This window comes from Schistocerca gregaria, chromosome X (assembly GCF_023897955.1).
Source record: "Schistocerca gregaria isolate iqSchGreg1 chromosome X, iqSchGreg1.2, whole genome shotgun sequence".
Lineage (NCBI taxonomy): Eukaryota > Metazoa > Arthropoda > Insecta > Orthoptera > Acrididae > Schistocerca > Schistocerca gregaria.
This window is the reverse complement of record NC_064931.1, coordinates 128095367-128114465: the sequence shown is the minus strand read 5'-3', so window position 1 is coordinate 128114465 and position 19099 is coordinate 128095367.

The following is a 19099-nucleotide window of genomic DNA, read 5'->3' as shown; positions in this document are numbered from 1 at the left end:
TTCAGGGTAAATCTGCTGGAGCCTGTAATTTTGAAACGTGACGCAATTTGGGTGTTCAATATTCTCTGTGTTGGTGCGAGGATTATATTCAACTCTCATAGGTGCATCGGAAACTATCAACTTGACCTCCAGGGAATCATTTATATAGGGACACAGCTGAGATAGTCGCTTCAAGAGAACTCTGCTGGAGCCTGTAATATTATATCGCGACGCAATTTGTGTGTTCGATATTCACTATGAGGGTGCGTGTGTTACAATAAACTGGCACTGGTGCATCGGAAACAAGCAAATGGACAAGGAGGAGAACCTTTTTACGGGGACCACTGCGGTGTTAGTTGTTTCAGGGTAAGTGTGCTGGAGCCTGTAATATTGAAACACGACGCAATCTGGGAATACAGTATTCACTGTGAGGGTGCGAGGATTACATTCAACTACCATAAGTGCATCGGAAACTATAACTTGACCTCAAGGGGATCATTTCTATAGGGACACAGCTGAGATAGTCGCTTCAAGAGAACTCTCATGGAGCCTGTAATATTGAATCACGACACAATTTGTGTGCTCGATATTCACTATGAGGGTGCGTGTGTTACAATAAACTGGCACTGGTGCATCGGAAACAAGCAAATGGACAAGGAGGAGAACTTTTTTACTGGGACCACATCTGTGTTATTTGCTTCAGGGTAAGTCTGCTGGAGCCAGTAATATTGAATCGCGACGCAATTTGTGTGCTCGATATTCACTATGAGGGTGCGTGTGTGACAATAAACTGGCATTTGTGCATCGGAAACCAGCAAATGGACTAGCAAGAGAACCTTTATACAGGGACCACAGCAGTGTTAGTCGCTTCAGGGTAAGTCTGTTGGAACCATGTAATATTAAACTTCGACGCAATTTGGGTGTTCATATTCTCTGTCATAGTTTGAGGATTACAGTCAACTCTCATAGGTGCATCGGACACTATCAACTTGACCTTCAGGGGATCATCTATATAGGGAGGCAGCTGAGATAGTCGCTTCAAGAGAAGTCTGCTTTAGCCTGTAATATTGAATCGCGATGCAATTTGTGTTTTCGAAATTCACTATGAGGGTGGTGTGTTACAATAAACTGGCAATGGTGCATCGGAAACAAGCAAATGGAATACCAGGAGAACCTTTATACGGGGACCACAGCTGTGTTAGTCGCTTCAGCGTAAGTCTGTTGAAGCCTGTAATATTGAAACGCGACGCAATTTGAGTGTCCAATATTCACTATGAGGGTGCGTGTTTTACAATAAACTGGCATTTGTGCATCGGAAACAAGCAAATCGACTAGCAGGAGAACCTTTATACGGGGACCACAGCCGTGCTATTTGCTTCAAGGTAAGTCTGCTGCAGCCTGTAATATTGAAACGCGACGAAATTTGGGTGTTCAGTATTCACTGTGAGTGTGCGAGGATTACAGTGAACTCTCATAGGTTCATCGGAAACTATCAACTTGACTTCCCGGGGATCATTTATATAGGGACACAGCTGAGATAGTCGCTTCAAGAGAACTCCGCTGGAGACTGTAGTATTGAATCGTGACGCAATTTGTGTGTTCGATAATCACTACGAGGGTGCGTGTGTTACAAGAAACTGGCATTGGTGCATCGGAAACAAGCAGATGGACTAGCAGGAGAACCTATATACGACGACCACAGCTGTGTTAGTCGCCTCAGAGTAAGACTGCTGGAGCCTGTAATATTGAAACGCGACGCAATTTGGTTGTTCAATATTCACTGTAGGTGTGCAAGGATTACAGTCAACTCCCATAGGTGCATCGGAAACTATCAACTTGACCTCCAGGGGATCATTTAAATGGGGAAACAGCTGAGAGAGTCGCTTCAAGAGAAGTCTGCTGGAGACTGTAATATTGAAACGCGACGCAATTTGGGTGTTCAGTATTCTCTGTGATGGTGCGAGGATTACAGTCAACTCTCATAGGTGCATCGGACACTATCAACTTGACCTTCAGGGGAGCATTTATACAGGGACACAGCTGAGATAGTCGCTACAAGAGAAATCTGGTGGAGCCCGTAATATTGAATCGCGACTCAATTTGTGTGTTCGATATTCACTATGAGGGTGCGTGTGTTACAATAAACTGGCATTGGTGCACCGGAAACAAGCAAATGGACTGTCAGGAGAACCTTTATACGGGGACCACAGCTGTGTTAATCGCTTCAGGGTAAGTCTGCTGGAACCACGTAATACTTAAACGAGATGCAATTTGGGTGTTCAACATTCACTGTGAGGGTGCGAGGATTACAGTCAACTCTCATAGGTGCATCGGAGACTATCACCTTGACCTCCAGGGGATCATTTACATAGGGACACAGTTGCGATAGTCGCTTCAAGTGAAGTCTGCTGGAGACTGTAATATTGAATCGCGGCGCAATTTGTGTGTTCGATATTCACTATGAGGGTGCGTGTGTTACAATAAACTGGCATTCTTGCACCGGAAACAAGCAAATGGGATACCAGGAGATCCTTTATACGGGGACCTCAGCTGTGTTAGTCGCTTCAGGGTAAGTCTGCTGGATCCTGTAATATCGAAACGCGACGCAATTTGGGTGTTCAGTATTCACTGTGAGGGTGCAAGAATTACAGTCAACTCTCATAGGTGCATCGGAAACTATCAACTTGTCCTCCAGGGGATCATTTATACAGGGACACAGCTGAGATAGTCGCTTCAAGGGAACTCTGCTGGAGTCTTAATATTATATCGCGACGCAAATTTGAGTGTTCGATATTAACTATATGGGTGCGTGTGTTACAATAAACTGGCATTGGTGCATCGGAAACAAGGAAATGGACTAGCAGGAGAACCTTAATACGGGGACCACAGCAGTGTTACACACTTCAGGGTAAGTCTGCTGGAGCCTGTAATATTGAAAGGCGAAGGACATTGGGTGTTCAATATTTAATGTGAGGAAGCGAGGATTACAGTCAATTCTCATAGGTGCATCGGAAACTATCAACTTGACATCCGAGGGATCATTTATATAGGGACATAGCTGAGATAGTCGCTTCAGGAAAGGCTGCTGGAGCCTGTAATATTGAATCGCGACGCAATTTGAGTGTTCGATATTCAATATGCGGGTGCATGTGTTACAATAAACTGGCATTGGTGCATCACAAGCAAGAAAATGGAAAAGCAGGAGAACCTTTATAAGGGCACCACAGCTGTGTTAGTTGCTTCAGGGTAAGTCCGCTGGGGCCTGTAATATTGAAACGCGACGCAATTTGGGTGTTCAATATTCACTGTAAGGGTGCAGGGATTACAGTCAACTCTCATAGGTGCATCGGAAACTATCAACTTGACCTCCAGGGGATCATTTGTATAGGGACACAGCTGAGACACTCGTTTCAAGAGAAGTCTGCTGGAGCCTGTAATATTGAATCGCGACGCAATTTGTGTGTTCGATATTCACTATGAGGGTGCGTGTGTTACAATAAACTGGCATTTGTGCATCGGAAACAAGCAAAAGGTCTAGCAGGAGAACCTTTATATGGGGACCACAGCTGTGTTAATCGCTTCAGGGTAAATCTGCTGGAGCCTGTAATTTTGAAACGCGACGCAATTTGGGTGTTCAATATTCTCTGTGTTGGTGTGAGGATTATATTCAACTCTCATAGGTGCATCGGAAACTATCACCTTGACCTCCAGGGAATCATTTATATACGGACACAGCTGAGACAGTTGCTTCAAGAGAACCCTGCTGGAGCCTGTACTATTATATCGCGACGCAATTTGTGTGTTCGATATTCACTATGAGGGTGCGTGTGTTACAATAAACTGGCACTGGTGCATCGGAAACAAGCAAATGGACAAGGAGGAGAACCTTTATACAGGGACCACAGCGGTGTTAGTTGTTTCAGGGTAAGTGTGCTGGAGCCTGTAATATTGAAACACGACGCAATTTGGGTATTCAGTATTCACTGTGAGGGTGCAAGGATTACAGTCAACTACCATAAGTGCATCGGAAACTATAACTTGACCTCCAGGGGATCATTTATATAGGGACACAGCTGAGATAGTCGCTTCAAGAGAACCCACATGGAGCCTGTAATATTGAATCACGACACAATTTGTGTGTTCGATATTCACTATGAGGGTGCGTGTGTTACAATAAACTGGCATTGGTGCATCGGAAACAAGCAAATGGAATACCAGGAGAAACTTTATACGTGGACCACAGCTGTGTTAGTCGCTTCAGGGTAAGTCTGTTGGAACTATGTAATATTCAACTTCGACGCAATTTGGGTGTTCAATATTCTCTGTCATAGTTCGAGGATTACAGTCAACTCTCATAGGTGCATCGGACACTATCAATTTGACCTTCAGGGGATCATTTATATAATGACACAGCTGAGATAGTCGCTTCAAGAGAAGTCTGCTAGAGCACGTAACATTGAATCGCGATGCAATTTGTGTGTTCGATATTCACTATGAGGGTGCGTGTGTTACAATAAACTGGCATAGGTGCATCGGAAACAAGCAAATGGAATACCAGGAGAAACTTTATACGTGGACCACAGCTGTGTTAGTCGCTTCAGGGTAAGTCTGCTGGAGCCTGTAATATTGAAACACGACGGAATGTGGGTGTTCAATATTAACTGAGAGGGTGCGAGGATTACAGTCAACTCCCAGAGGTGCATCGGAAACTATCAACTTGATCTCCAGGGCATCATTTACATAGGGACACAGCTGAGGTAGTCGCTTCAAGAGAACTCTGCTGGAGCCTGTAATATTGATTCGCGACGCAATTTGTGTGCTCGATATTCACTATGAGGGTGCGTGTGTGACAATAAACTGGCATTTGTGCATCGGAAACCAGCAAATGGACTAGCAGGAGAACCTTTATACAGGGACCACAGCTGTGTTAGTCGCTTCAGGGTAAGTCTGTTGGAACTATGTAATATTCAACTTCGACGCAATTTGGGTGTTCAATATTCTCCTTCATAGTTCGAGGATTACAGTCAACTCTCATAGGTGCATCGGACACTGTCAATTTGATCTCCAGGGCATCATTTACATAGGGACACAGCTGAGGTAGTCGCTTCAAGAGAACTCTGCTGGAGCCTGTAATATTGATTCGCGACACAATTTGTGTGTTCGATATTCACTATGAGGGTGCGTGTGTTACAATAAACTGTCATTGGTGCATCGGAAACAAGCAAATGGACTAGCAGGAGAACCTTTATACGGTGACTACAGCTGTGTTATTTGCTACAGGGTAAGGCTGCTGGAGCCCGTAATATTGAATCGCGACGCAATTTGTGTGTTCGATATTCACTATGAGGGTGCGTGATTTACAATAAACAGGCGTTTGTGCATCGGAAACAAGCAAATGGCCTAGCAGGAGAACCTTTATACGGGGGCCACTGCTGTGTTAGTCGCTTCAGGGTAAGTCTGCTGAAGCCTATAATAACGAAACGCGACGCAATTTGGGTGTTCAGTATTCTCTGTGATGGTGCGAGGACTACAGTCAACTCTCATAGGTGCATCGGACACTATCAACTTGACCTTCAGGGGATCATCTATATAGGGAGGCAGCTGAGATAGTCGCTTCATGAGAAGTCTGCTTTAGCCTGTAATATTGAATCGCGATGCAATTTTGGTGCTAAATGTTCATTGTGAGGGTGCGAGGATTACAGTCAACTCTCATAGGTGCATCGGAAACTATCAACTTGACTTCCTGCGGATCATTTATATAGGGACACAGCTGAGATAGTCACTTCAAGAGAAGTCTGCCGGAGCCTGCAATATTGAATCGCGACGCAATTAGTGTGTTCGATATTCACTATGAGGGTGCGTGTTTTACAATAAACTGGCATTTGTGCATCGGAAACAAGCAAATGGACAAGCAGGAGAATCTATATACGGGGACCACAGCTGTGTTAGTCGCTTCAGGGTATGTCTGCTGGGGCCTGTAATACTGAAACGCGACGCAATTTGGGTGTTCAATATTCTCTGTGATGGTGCGAGGATTACAGTGAACCCTCATAGGTTCATCGGAAACTATCAACTTGACTTCCCGGGGATCATTTATATAGGGACACAGCTGAGACAGTCGCTTCAAGTGAAGTCTTCCAGAGCTTGTAATATTGAATCGCGTCGCAATTGGTGTGTTCGATATTCACTATGAGGGTGCGTGTGTTACAATAAACTGGCATTGGTGCATCGGATACAAGCAAATGGACTAGCAGGAGAACCTTAATACGCGGACCACAGCTGTGTTTGTCGCTTCAGGGTAAGTCTACTGGAGCCTGTAATATTGAAACGCGACGCAATTTGGCTGTGCAATATTCTCTGTGAGGGTGTGAGGATTACAGTGAACTCTCATAGGTGCATCGGAAACTATCAACTTGACCTCCAGCGGATCATTTATATAGGGACACAGCTGAGATAGTCACTTTAAGAGAAGTCTGCTGGAGCCTGTAATATTGATTCGCGACGCAAGTTGTGTGTACGATATTCACTATGAGAGTGCGTGTGTAACAATAAACTGGCATTGGTGCATCGGAGACAAGCAAATGGACTAGAAGGGGAACCTTTATACGGGGACTACAGCTGTGTTAGTCGCTTCAGCGTAAGTCTGCTGGAGATTGTCATATTCAAATGCGACGCAATTTGGGTGTTCAATATTCACTGTGAGGGTCGAGGATTACAGTCAACTCTCGTAATTGCATCGGAAACTATCAACTTGAGCTCCAGGGGATCATTTATATAGGGACACAGATGAGATAGTCGCTTCAAGAGACGTCTGCTGGAGCCTGTAATATTGAATCGCGACGCAATTTGTGTGTTCGATATTCACTATGAGGGAACGTGTGTTACAATAAACTGGCATTGGTGCATCGGAAACAAGCAAATGGACTAACAGGAGAACTTTTATACAGGGAAAACAGCTGTATTAGTCGCTTCAGGGTAAGTTTGCTGGAGCCTGTAATATTGAAACGCAACGCAATTTGGATAACCAATATCCACTGTCAGGGTGCGAGGATTACAGTCAACCACCATAGGTGTATCGGAAACAATCAACTTGACCTCCAGGGGATCATTTATATAGGGACACAGCTGAGATAGTTGCTTCAAGAGAAGTCTGCTGGAGCCTGTAATATCGAATCGCGACGCAATTTGAGTGTTCGATATTCACTATCAGGGTGCGTGTGTTACAATAAACTTTCATTGGTGCATCGGAAACAAGCAAATGGACTAGCAGGAGAACCTTCATACGGCGACCACAGCTGTGTTAGTCGCTTCAGGGTAAATCTGCTGGAGCCTCTAATATTTAAACGCGACGCAATTTGAGTGTTCAATATTCACTGTAGGTGTGCAAGGATTACAGTCAACTCCCATAGGTGCATCGGAAACTATCAACTTGACCTAGATGGGATAATTTAGATAGGGAAACAGCTGAGAGAGTCGCTTCAAGAGAAGTCTGCTGGAGACTGTAATATTGAAACGCGACGCAATTTGGGTGTTCGATATTTTCTGTGATGGAGCGAGGATTACAGTCAACTCTCATAGGTGCATCGGACACTATCAACTTGACATTCAGGGGAGCATTTATTCAGGGACACAGCTGAGATAGTCGCTTCAAGAGAAGTCTGCTGGAGCCCGTAATATTGAATCACGACGCAATTTCTGTGTTCGATATTCACTATGAGGGTGTGTGTGTTACAATAAACTGGCATTGGTGCATCGGAAACAAGCAAATGGACTGTCAGGAGAACCTTTATACGGGGACCAGAGCTGTGTTAATCGCTTCAGCGTAAGTCTGCTGGAACCATGTAATACGTAACGCGATGCAATTTGGGTGTTCAATATTCTCTGTGATGGTGCGAGGATTACAGTCAACTCTCTTAGGAGCATCGGACACTATCAATTTGACCTTCAGGGGATCATTTATATAGGGACACAGCTGAGACAGTCGCTACAAGAGAAGTCTGCTGGAGCTCGTAATATTGAATCGCGATGCAATTTGTGTGTTTGATATTCACTATGAGGGTGCGTGTGTTACAATAAACTGGCATTGGTGCATCGGAAACAAGCAAATGGAATACCAGGAGAACCTTTATATGGGGACCACAGCTGTGTTAGTCGCCTCAGGGTAAGTCTGCTGGAGCCTGTAATATTGAATCGCGACGCATTTAGGGTGTTCAATATTCACTGTGACGGTGCGAGGATTTCAGTCAACTCTTATTGGTGCTACTGAAACTATCAACTTGACCTCCACGGGATCATTTATATAGGGACACAGCTGAGATAGTTGCTTCAAGAGACGTCTGCTGGAGCCTGTAATATTGAATCGCGACGCAATTTTGGTGTTCAATATTCACTGTGATGGTGCGAGGAAACAGTCAATTCTCATAGGTGCATCGGAAACTATCAACTTGACCTCCAGGGGATCATTTATATACGGACACAGCTGAGGTAGTCGCTTCAAGAGAAGTCTGATGGAGCCTGTAATACTGAAGCGCGACGCAATTTGTGTTATCGATATTCACTATGAGGGTGCGTGTGTTACAATAAACTTGCATTGGTGCATCGGAAACAAACAAATCGAATAGCAGGAGAACCTTTTTTACAGGGACCACAGTTGTGTTAGTCGCTTCAGGGTAAGTCTCTTGGAGCCTGTAATGTTGAAACGCGTCGCGATTTGAGTGTTCAATATTCAATGTGAGGTTGTGAAGATTACAGTCAACTCCCATAGGTGCATCGGAAACAATCAACTTAACTTCAGAGGTCATTTATATAGGGACACAGCTGAGATAGTCGCTTCAAGAGAAGTCTGCTGGAGCCTGTAATATTGAATCGTTACGCAATTTCTGTGTTCGATTTTCACTATGACAGTGTGTGTGTTACAATATACTTGCATTGGTGCATCGGAAACAAGCAAATGGACTAGCAGGAGAACCTTTATAGGGGGATCACAGCTGTGTTAGTCGCTTCAGGGTAAGTCTGCTTCAGACTGTAATATTGAAACGCGACGCAATTTGGGTGTTCAATATTAACTATGAGGGTGCGAGAATTACAGCCTATTCTCTTAGGTACATCGGAAACTATCAGTCTGACCTCCAGGGGATCATTTTTATAGGGACACAGCTGAGATAGTCGCTTCAAGAGAAGTCTGCTGGGGCCTGTAATATTGAATCGCGACGCAATTTGTGTGTTCGATATTCACTCAGAATGTACGTGTGTTACAAAAAACTGGCATTGGTGCATCGGAAACAAGCAAATGGACTAGCAGGAGAACCTTTATACGGGGACTACAGCTGTGTTAGTCGCTTCAGGGTAAGTCTGCTTCAAGCTGTAATATTGAAACTCGACGCAATTTGGGTGTTCAATATTCACTGTGAGTGTGCGAGGATTACAGTCAACTCTCAAAGGTGCATCGGAAACTAACAACTTGACCTCCAGGGGATCATTTATATAGGGACACAGCTGAGACAGCCGCTTCAAGAGAAGTCTGCTGGAGCCCGTAATATTGAATCGCGATGCAATTTGTGTGTTCGATATACACTATGAGTGTGCGTGTGTTACAATAAACTGGCATTCGTGTGTTATTTGCTTCAGGGTAAGTCTGCAGGAGCTTGTAATATTGTAACGCGACGCAATTTGGGTGTTCAGTATTCACTGTGACAGTGCGAGGATTACAGTCAACTCTCATAGATGAATCAGAAACTATCAACTTCACCTCCAGGGGGTAATTTATATAGGGACACGGATCTGATAGTCGCTTCAAGAGAAGTCTGCTGGAGTCTGTAATATTGAATCGCGACGCAATTTTTGAGTTCGATATTCACTATGAGGGTGCGTGTGTTACAATAAAGTGGAATTGGTGCGTCGGAAACACGCAAATGGACTAGCAGGACAACCTTTATGCGGAGATCACAGCGTGTTAGTCACTTTGTGTACGTCTGCTGGAGACTGTAATATTGAAACGCGACGCAATTTGTGTGTTCAATATTCACTGTGAGGGTGCCAGGATTACAGTCAACTCTCATAGGCGCATTGCAAACTATCAACTTGACCTCCAGGGGATCATTTATATAGGGACACAGCTGAAGTAGTCGCTTCAAGAGAAGTCTGATGGAGCCTGTAATATTGAATCGCGACGCCATTTGTGTGATCGATAATCACTACGAGGGTGCGTGTGTTTCAATAAACTTGCGTTGGTGCATCGGAAACAAGCAAATGGACTAGCAGGGGAACCTTTATACAGGGACCACAGCTGTGTTAGTCGCTTCAGGATAGGTCTGCTGGAGCCTGAAATATTGAAACGCTACGCAATTTGAGTGTTCAATATTCACTGTGAGTCTGTGAGGATTACAGTCAACTCCCTTAGGTGCATAGGAAACAATGAACTCGAACTCCAGGGGATCATTTATATAGGGACACAGCTGAGACAGTCGCTTCCAGAGAAGTCTGCTGGAGAGTGTAATATTGAATCGCGACGAAATTTGTGTGTTCGATATTCACTATGACGGTGCGTGTGTTAAAATAAACTTGCATTGGTGCATCGTAAACAAGCAACTGGACTGGCAGGAGAACCTTTATACGGAAACCCCCGCTGTGTTAGTCGCATCAGGGTTACTCTGCTTCAGACTGAAATAATCAACTTAACTTCAGAGGTCATTTATATAGGGACACAGCTGAGATAGTCGCTTCAAGAGAAGTCTGTTGGAACCTGTAATATTGAAACGCGACGCAGTTTGTGTGTTCGATATTCACTATGAGGGTGCGTGTGTTACAATAAACTGGCATTGGTGCATCGGAAACAATCAAATGGACTAGCAGGAGAACCTTTACACGGTTGCCACAGCTGTGTTAGTCGCTTCAGGGTATGTCTGCTGGAGATTGTAATATTGAAACGCGACACAAATTGGGTGTTCAGTATTCACTGTGAGGGTGCGAGGATTACAGTCAACTCTCATAGGTGCATCGGAAACTAACAACTTGACCTCCAGGGGATCCTTTTTATAGGGACAAAGCGGAGATAGTCGCTTCAAGAGAACTATGGTGGAGCCTATAATATTGAATCGCGACGCAATTCGTGTGTTCGATATTCACTATGAGGGTGCACATGTTACAATAAACTGGTATTGGTGCATCGGAAACAAGTAAATGGACTAGCTGGAGTACCTTTATACGGGGACCACAGCAGTGTTAGTCGCTTCAGGGTAAGTCTGGTGGAGCCTGTAATATTGAAACGCGACGCAATTTGGGTGTTCAATATTCACTGTGAGGGTGCGAGTATTACAGGCAATTCTCATAGGTGCATCGCAAACTATCAACTTGACCTCCAGGGGATCATTTATATAGGGACACAGCTGAGATAGTAGCTTCAAGAGAAGTCTGCTGGAGCCTGTAATATTGAATCGCGACGCAATTTGTGTGTTCGATATTCACTATGAGGGTACGTGTGTTACAATAAACTGGCATTGGTGCATCGGAAACAAGCCAATGGACTTGCAGGAGAACCCTTATACGGGGACCACAGCTGTTTTAGTCGCTTCAGGGTAAGTCTGCTGGACCGTGTAATATTGAAACGCGACGCAATTTCGGTGTTCAATATTCACTGAGAGGTTGCGAGGATTACAGTCAACTCTCATAGGTGCATCGGAAACTATCAACTTTACCTCCAGGGGATCGTTATTTAGGGACACAACTGAGATAGTCGCTTCAAGAGAAGGCTGCTGGAGCCTGTAATATTGAAACGCGACGCAATTTGGGTGTTCAATATTCACTGTGAGGGTGCGAGGATTACAGGCAACTCTCATAGGTGCATCGGAAACTATCACCTTGACCTCTAGGGGATCATTTATATAGGGAGACAGCTGAAATAGTCGCTTCAAGAGAAGTCTGCTGGAGCCTGTAATATTGACTCGCGACCTAATTTGTGTGTTCGATATTCACTATGAGAGTGTGTGTGTTACAATAAACTGGCATTGGTGGATCGGAAACAAGCAAATGGACTAGCAGGAGAACCTTTATACGGGGACCGAAGCTGTGTTAGTCGCTTCAAGGTAAGTCGGCTGGAGCCTGTAATATTGAAACGCGTCGCAATTTGTGTGTTCAATATTCACTATGAGGGTGCAAGGATTACAGTCTAATCTCATAGGTGCATTGGAAACTATCAGTTTGACCACCAGGGGATCATTTTTATAGGGACACAGCTGAGATAGTCGCTTCAAGAGAAGTCTGCTGGAGCCTGTAATATTGAATTGCGACGCAATTTGTGTGTTCCATATTCACTATGAGGGTGCGTGTGTTACAATAAACTGGCATTGTTGCATCGGAAACAAGCAAATGGACTAGGAGGAGAACCTTTACACGGTTGCCACAGCTGTGTTTGTCGCTTCAGGGTAAGTCTGGTGGAGCCAGTAATATTGAAACGCGACGCAAATTGGGAGTTCAATATTCACTGTGAGGGTGCGAGGTTTACAGTCAACTCTCATAGGTGCTACGGAAACTATCAACTTGACCTCCAGGGGATCATTTATATAGGGACACAGCTGAGGTAGTCGCTTCAAGAGAAGTCTGATGGAGCCTGTAATATTGAATCCCGACGCAATTTGTGTGATCGATATTCACTATGAGGGTGCGTGTGTTAAAATAAACTTGAGTTGGTGCATCGGAAACAAACAAATGGTCTAGCAGTGGAACCTTTATACAGGGACCACAGCTGTGTTAGTCGCTTCAGGATAAGTCTGCTGCAGCCTGTAATATTGAATCGCGACACAATTTGTGTGTTCGATATTTGCTATGAGGGTGTGTGTGTAAAAATAAACTGGCATTGGTGGTTCGGAAACAAGCAAATGGACTAGCTGGAGAACCTTTATACAGGGAGAACAGTTGTGTTAGTCGCTTCAGGGTAAGTCTGCTGGTGAATGTAATATTGAAACGCGACGCAATTTGGGTGATCAATATTCACTGTGAGGGTGCGAGGATTACAGGCATCTCTCATAGGTGCATCGGAAACTATCAACTTGACCTCCAGGGGATCATGTATATAGGGACACAGCTGAGATAGTCGCTTCAAGAGAAGTCCTCTGGAGCCTGTAATATTGAATCGCGACGCAATTTGTGAGTTCGATATTCACTATGAGGGTGCGTGTGTTACAATAAACTGGCCTTGGTGGTTCGGAAACAAGCAAATGGACTAGCTGGAGAACCTTTATACAGGGACAACAGTTGTGTTAGTCGCTTCAGGGTAAGTCTGCTGGTGAATGTAATATTGAAACGCGACGCAATTTGGGTGTTCATTATTCACTGTGAGGGTGCGAGGATTACAGGCAACTATCATAGGTGCATCGGAAACTATCAACTTGACCTCCAGGGGATCATTTATATAGGGACACAGCTGAGATAGTTGCTTTAAGAGAAGTCTGCTGGAGCCTGTAATATTGACTCGCGACACAATTTGTGTGTTCGATATGCACTATGAGAGTGTGTGTGTTACAATAAACTGGCATTGGTGATCGGAAAAAAGCAAATGGACTAGCAGGAGAACCTTTATACAGGGACCGAAGCTATGTTAGTCGCTTCTGGGTATGTCTGCTGGAGATTGTAATATTGAAACGCGACACAAATTGGGTGTTCAGTATTCACTGTGAGGTTGCGAGGATTACAGTCAACTCTCATAGGTGCATCGGAAACTATCAACTTGACCTCCAGGGGATCATTTTTATGGGGATACAGCTGAGATAGTCGCTTCAAGAGAAGTCTGCTGGAGCCTGCAATATTGAAACGCGATGCAATTTGGGTGTTCAATATTCACTGTGAGGGTGCGAGTATTACAGGCAACTCTCATAGGTGCATCGCAAACTATCAACTTGACCTCCAGGGGTTCATTTATATAGGGACACAGCTGAGATAGTCGCTTCAAGAGAAGTCTGCTGGACCGTGTAATATTGAAACGCGACGCAATTTCGGTGTTCAATATTCACTGAGAGGGTGCGAGGATTACAGTCAACTCTCATAGGTGCATCGGAAACTATCAACTTTACCTCCAGGGGATCGTTATTTAGGGACACAACTGAGATAGTCGCTTCAAGAGAAGGCTGCTGGAGCCTGTAATATTGAAACGTGACGCAATTTGGGTGTTCAATATTCACTGTGAGGGTGCGAGGATTACAGGCAACTCTCATAGGTGCATCGGAAACTATCACCTTGACCTCTAGGGGATCATTTATATAGGGACACAGCTGAAATAGTCGATTCACGAGAAGTCTGCTGGAGCCTGTAATGTTGACTCGCGACCAAATTTGTGTGTTCGATATTCACTATGAGAGTGTGTGTATTACAATAAACTGGCATTGGTGGATCGGAAACAAGCAAATGGACTAGCAGGAGAACCTTTATATGGGGACCGAAGCTGTGTTAGTCGCTTCAAGGTAAGTCGGCTGGAGCCTGTAATATTGAAACGCGACGCAATTTGTGTGTTCAATATTCACTATGAGGGTGCAAGGATTACAGTCTAATCTCATAAGTGCATTGGAAACTATCAGTTTGACCTCCAGGGGATCATTTTTATAGGGACACAGCTGAGATAGTCGCTTCAAGAGAAGTCTGCTGGAGCCTGTAATATTGAATTGCGACGCAATTTGTGTGTTCTATATTCACTATGAGGGTTCGTGTGTTACAATAAACTGGCATTGGTGCATCGGAAACAAGCAAATGGACTAGGAGGAGAACCTGTACACGGTTGCCACAACTGTGTTTGTCGCTTCAGGGTAAGTCTGGTGGAGCCAGTAATATTGAAACGCGACGCAATTTGGGTGTTCAGTATTCACAGTGAGGGTGCCAGGATTACAGTCAACTCTCATAGGTGCATCGGAAACTATCATCTTGACCTCCAGTGGATCGTTTATATAGGCACACAGCTTAGATAGGCGTTTCAAGAGAAGTCTGCTGGAGCCTGTAATATTTAATCCCGACGCAATTGATGTGTTCGATTTTCACTATGATGGTGCGTGTGTTACAATAAACTGCCATTCGTGGATCGGAAACAAGCAAATGGACTAGCTGGGGATTCTTTATACGGGGACCCTCACAGTGTGTGTTACAATAAACAGGCATTGGTGATCGGAAAAAAGCAAATGGACTAGCAGAAGAACCTTTATACAGGGACCGAAGCTATGTTAGTCGCTTCTGGGTATGCCTGTAATATTGAAACGCGACACAATTTGGGTGTTCAATATTCACTTTTAGGGTGGGAGGATTACAGTCAGGTCTCATAGGTGCATCGGAAACTATCAACTGGGCCTCCAGGGGATCATTTATATAGGGACACTGCTGAGATAGTCGCTTCAAGAGAAGTCTGCTGGAGCCTGTAATATTGAATCGCGACGCAAATTGTGTGTCCGATATTCACTATGAGGGTGCATGTGTAACAATAAACTGGCATTGGTGCATCAGAAACAAGCAAATGGACTAGCAGGAGAACCTTTATACGGGGACCACATCTGTGTTAGTCGCTTCAGGGTAAGTCTGCTGGAGCCTGTATTATTGAAACGCGACGCAATTTGGGTGTTCAGTATTCACAGTGAGGGTGCCAGGATTACAGTCAACTCTCATAGGTGCATCGGAAACTATCATCTTGACCTCCAGTGGATCGTTTATATAGGCACACAGCTTAGATAGGCGTTTCAAGAGAAGTCTGCTGGAGCCTGTAATATTTAATCCCGACGCAATTGATGTGTTCGATTTTCACTATGATGGTGCGTGTGTTACAATAAACTGCCATTCGTGGATCGGAAACAAGCAAATGGACTAGCTGGGGATTCTTTATACGGGGACCAAAGCTGTGTTAGTCGCTTCAGGTTACGTCTACTGGAGCCTGTAATATTGACTCGCGACACAATTTGTGTGTTCGATATTCACTATGAGAGTGTGTGTGTTACAATAAACTGGCATTGGTGCATCGGAAAAAAGCAAATGGACTAGCAGGAGAACCTATAAAAGGGGACAACAGCTGTGTTAGTCGCTTCAGGGTAAAGGTAAGTTTGCTGGAGTCTGCAATATTGAAACGCGACGCAATTTGGGTGTTCAATATTCTCTGTGATGGTGCAAGGATTACAGTCAACTCTCATAGGAGCATCGGCAACTATCACCTTGACCTCCAGGGGATCATTTATATAGGGACATAGCTTAGATAGTTGCTTCAAGAGAACTCTGCTGGAGCCTGTAATATTGAATCGCGACACAATTTGTGTGTTCGATATTTGCTATGAGGGTGCGTGTGTAACAATAAACTGGCATTGGTGGTACGGAAACAAGTAAATGGACTAGCTGGAGAACCTTTATACAGGGACAACAGTTGTGTTAGTCGCTTCAGGATAAGTCTGCTGGTGAACGTAATATTGAAACGGGACGCAATTTGGGTGTTCAATATTCACTGTGAGGGTGCGAGGATTTCAGTCAACTCACATAGGTGCATCGTAAACTATCAACTTGACCTCCAGGGGATCATTTATATAGGGACACAGCTGAGATAGCCGCTTCAAGAGAAGTCTGCTTTAGGCTGTAATATTGACTCGCGACACAATTTGTGTGTTCGATATTCACTATGAGAGTGTGTGTGTTACAATAAACTGGCATTGGTGCATCGGAAAAAAGCAAATGGACTAGCAGGAGAACCTTTATACGGGGACCGAAGCTGTGTTAGTCGCTTTTGGGTATGTGTGCTGGAGATTGTAATATTGAAACGCGACACAAATTGGGTGTTCAGTATTCACTGTGAGGGTGCGAGGATTACAGTCAACTCTCATAGGTGCATCGGGAACTATCAACTTGACCTCCAGGAGATCATTTATATAGGGACACAGCTGTGATAGTCGCTTCAAGAGAAGTCTGCTGGAGCCTGTAATATTGAAACGCGACGCAATTTGGGTGTTCAATATTCAATGTGGGGGTGCGAGGATTACAGGCAACTCTCATAGGTGCATCGCAAACTGTCAACTTGACCTCCAGGGGATCATTTATATAGAGACACAGCTGAGATAGTCGCTTCAAGAGAAGTCTGCTGGTGCCTGTAATATTGAATCGCGACGCAATTTGTTTGTTCGATATTCACTATGAGGGTACGTGTGTTACAATAAACTGGCATTGGTGCATCGGAAACTAGCAAATGGACTAGCAGGAGAACCCTTATACGGGGACCACAGCTGTGTTAGTCGCTTCAGGATAAGTCTGCTGGAGCGTGTAATATTGAAACGCGACGCAATTTCGGTGGTCAATATTCACTGAGAGGGTGCGAAGATTACAGTCAACTCTCATAATTGCATCGGAAACTATCAACTTTACCTCTAGGGGATCGTTATTTAGGGACACAGCTGAGATAGGCGTTTCAAGAGAAGTCTGCTGGAGCCTGTAATATTTAATCCCGACGCAATTGATGTGTTCGATTTTCACTATGATGGTGCGTGTGTTACAATAAACTGCCATTCGTGGATCGGAAACAAGCAAATGGACTAGCTGGGGATTCTTTATACGGGGACCAAAGCTGTGTTAGTCGCTTCAGGTTACGTCTACTGGAGCCTGTAATATTGAATCGCGACGCAATTTGTGTGTTCGATATTCACTATGAAGCTGCGTGTGTTACAATAAATTGGCATTGTTGCATCGGAAACAAGCAAATGGTCTAGCTGGAGAACCTTTATACGGAAACCGCAGCTGTGTTAGTCGCTTCAGGGTAAGTCTGCTTCAGTCTGTAATATTGAAACGCGACACAATTTTGATGTTCAATATTCACTGTGAGTGTGCGAGGATTACAGTCAACTCTCAAAGGTAAATCGGAAACTAACAACTTGACCTCCAAGGGATCATGTATATAGGGACAAAGCTGAGATTGTCGCTTCAAGAGAAGTCTGCTTGAGCCTGTAATATTGATTCGCGACACAATTTGTGTGTTCGATATTCACTATAAGGGTGTGTGTGTTACAATAAACTGGTATTTGTGCATAGGAATCGAGAAAATGGAGTAGCAGGAGAACCTTTATACGGGGTCCACAGCTGTGTTAGTCGCTTCAGGGTAAGTCTGCTTCAGACTGTAATATTGAAACGCGACGCAATTTGGGTGTTCAATATTCACTGTGAGTGTGCGAGGATTACAGTCAACTCTCAAAGGTGCATCGGAAACTATCAACTTGACCTCCAGGGGATCATTTATATAGGGACACAGCTGAGATAGCCGCTTCAAGAGAAGTCTGCTTTAGCCTGTAATATTGACTCGCGACACAATTTGTGTGTTCGATATTCACTATGAGAGTGTGTGTGTTACAATAAACTGGCATTGGTGCATCGGAAAAAAGCAAATGGACTAGCAGGAGAACCTATAAAAGGGGACCACAGCTGTGTTAGTCGCTTCAGGGTAAAGGTAAGTTTGCTGGAGTCTGCAATATTGAAACGCGACGCAATTTGGGTGTTCAATATTCTCTGTGATGGTGCAAGGATTACAGTCAACTCTCATAGGAGCATCGGCAACTATCACCTTGACCTCCAGGGGATCATTTATATAGGGACATAGCTTAGATAGTTGCTTCAAGAGAACTCTGCTGGAGCCTGTAATATTGAATCGCGACACAAATTGTGTGTTCGATATTTGCTATGAGGGTGCGTGTGTAACAATAAACTGGCATTGGTGGTACGGAAACAAGTAAATGGACTAGCTGGAGAACCTTTATACAGGGACAACAGTTGTGTTAGTCGCTTCAGGATAAGTCTGCTGGTGAACGTAATATTGAAACGGGACGCAATTTGGGTGTTCAATATTCACTGTGAGGGTGCGAGGATTTCAGTCAACTCACATAGGTGCATCGTAAACTATCAACTTGACCTCCAGGGGATCATTTATATAGGGACACAGCTGAGGTAGTCGCTTCAAGAGAAGTCTGATGGAGCCTGTAATATTGAATCGCGACGCAATTTGTGTGATCGATATTCACTATGAGGGTGTGTGTGTTACAATAAACTGGCATTGGTGGTTCGGAAACAAGCAAATGGACTAGCTGGAGAACCTTTATACAGGGACAACAGTTGTGTTAGTCGCTTCAGGGTAAGTCTG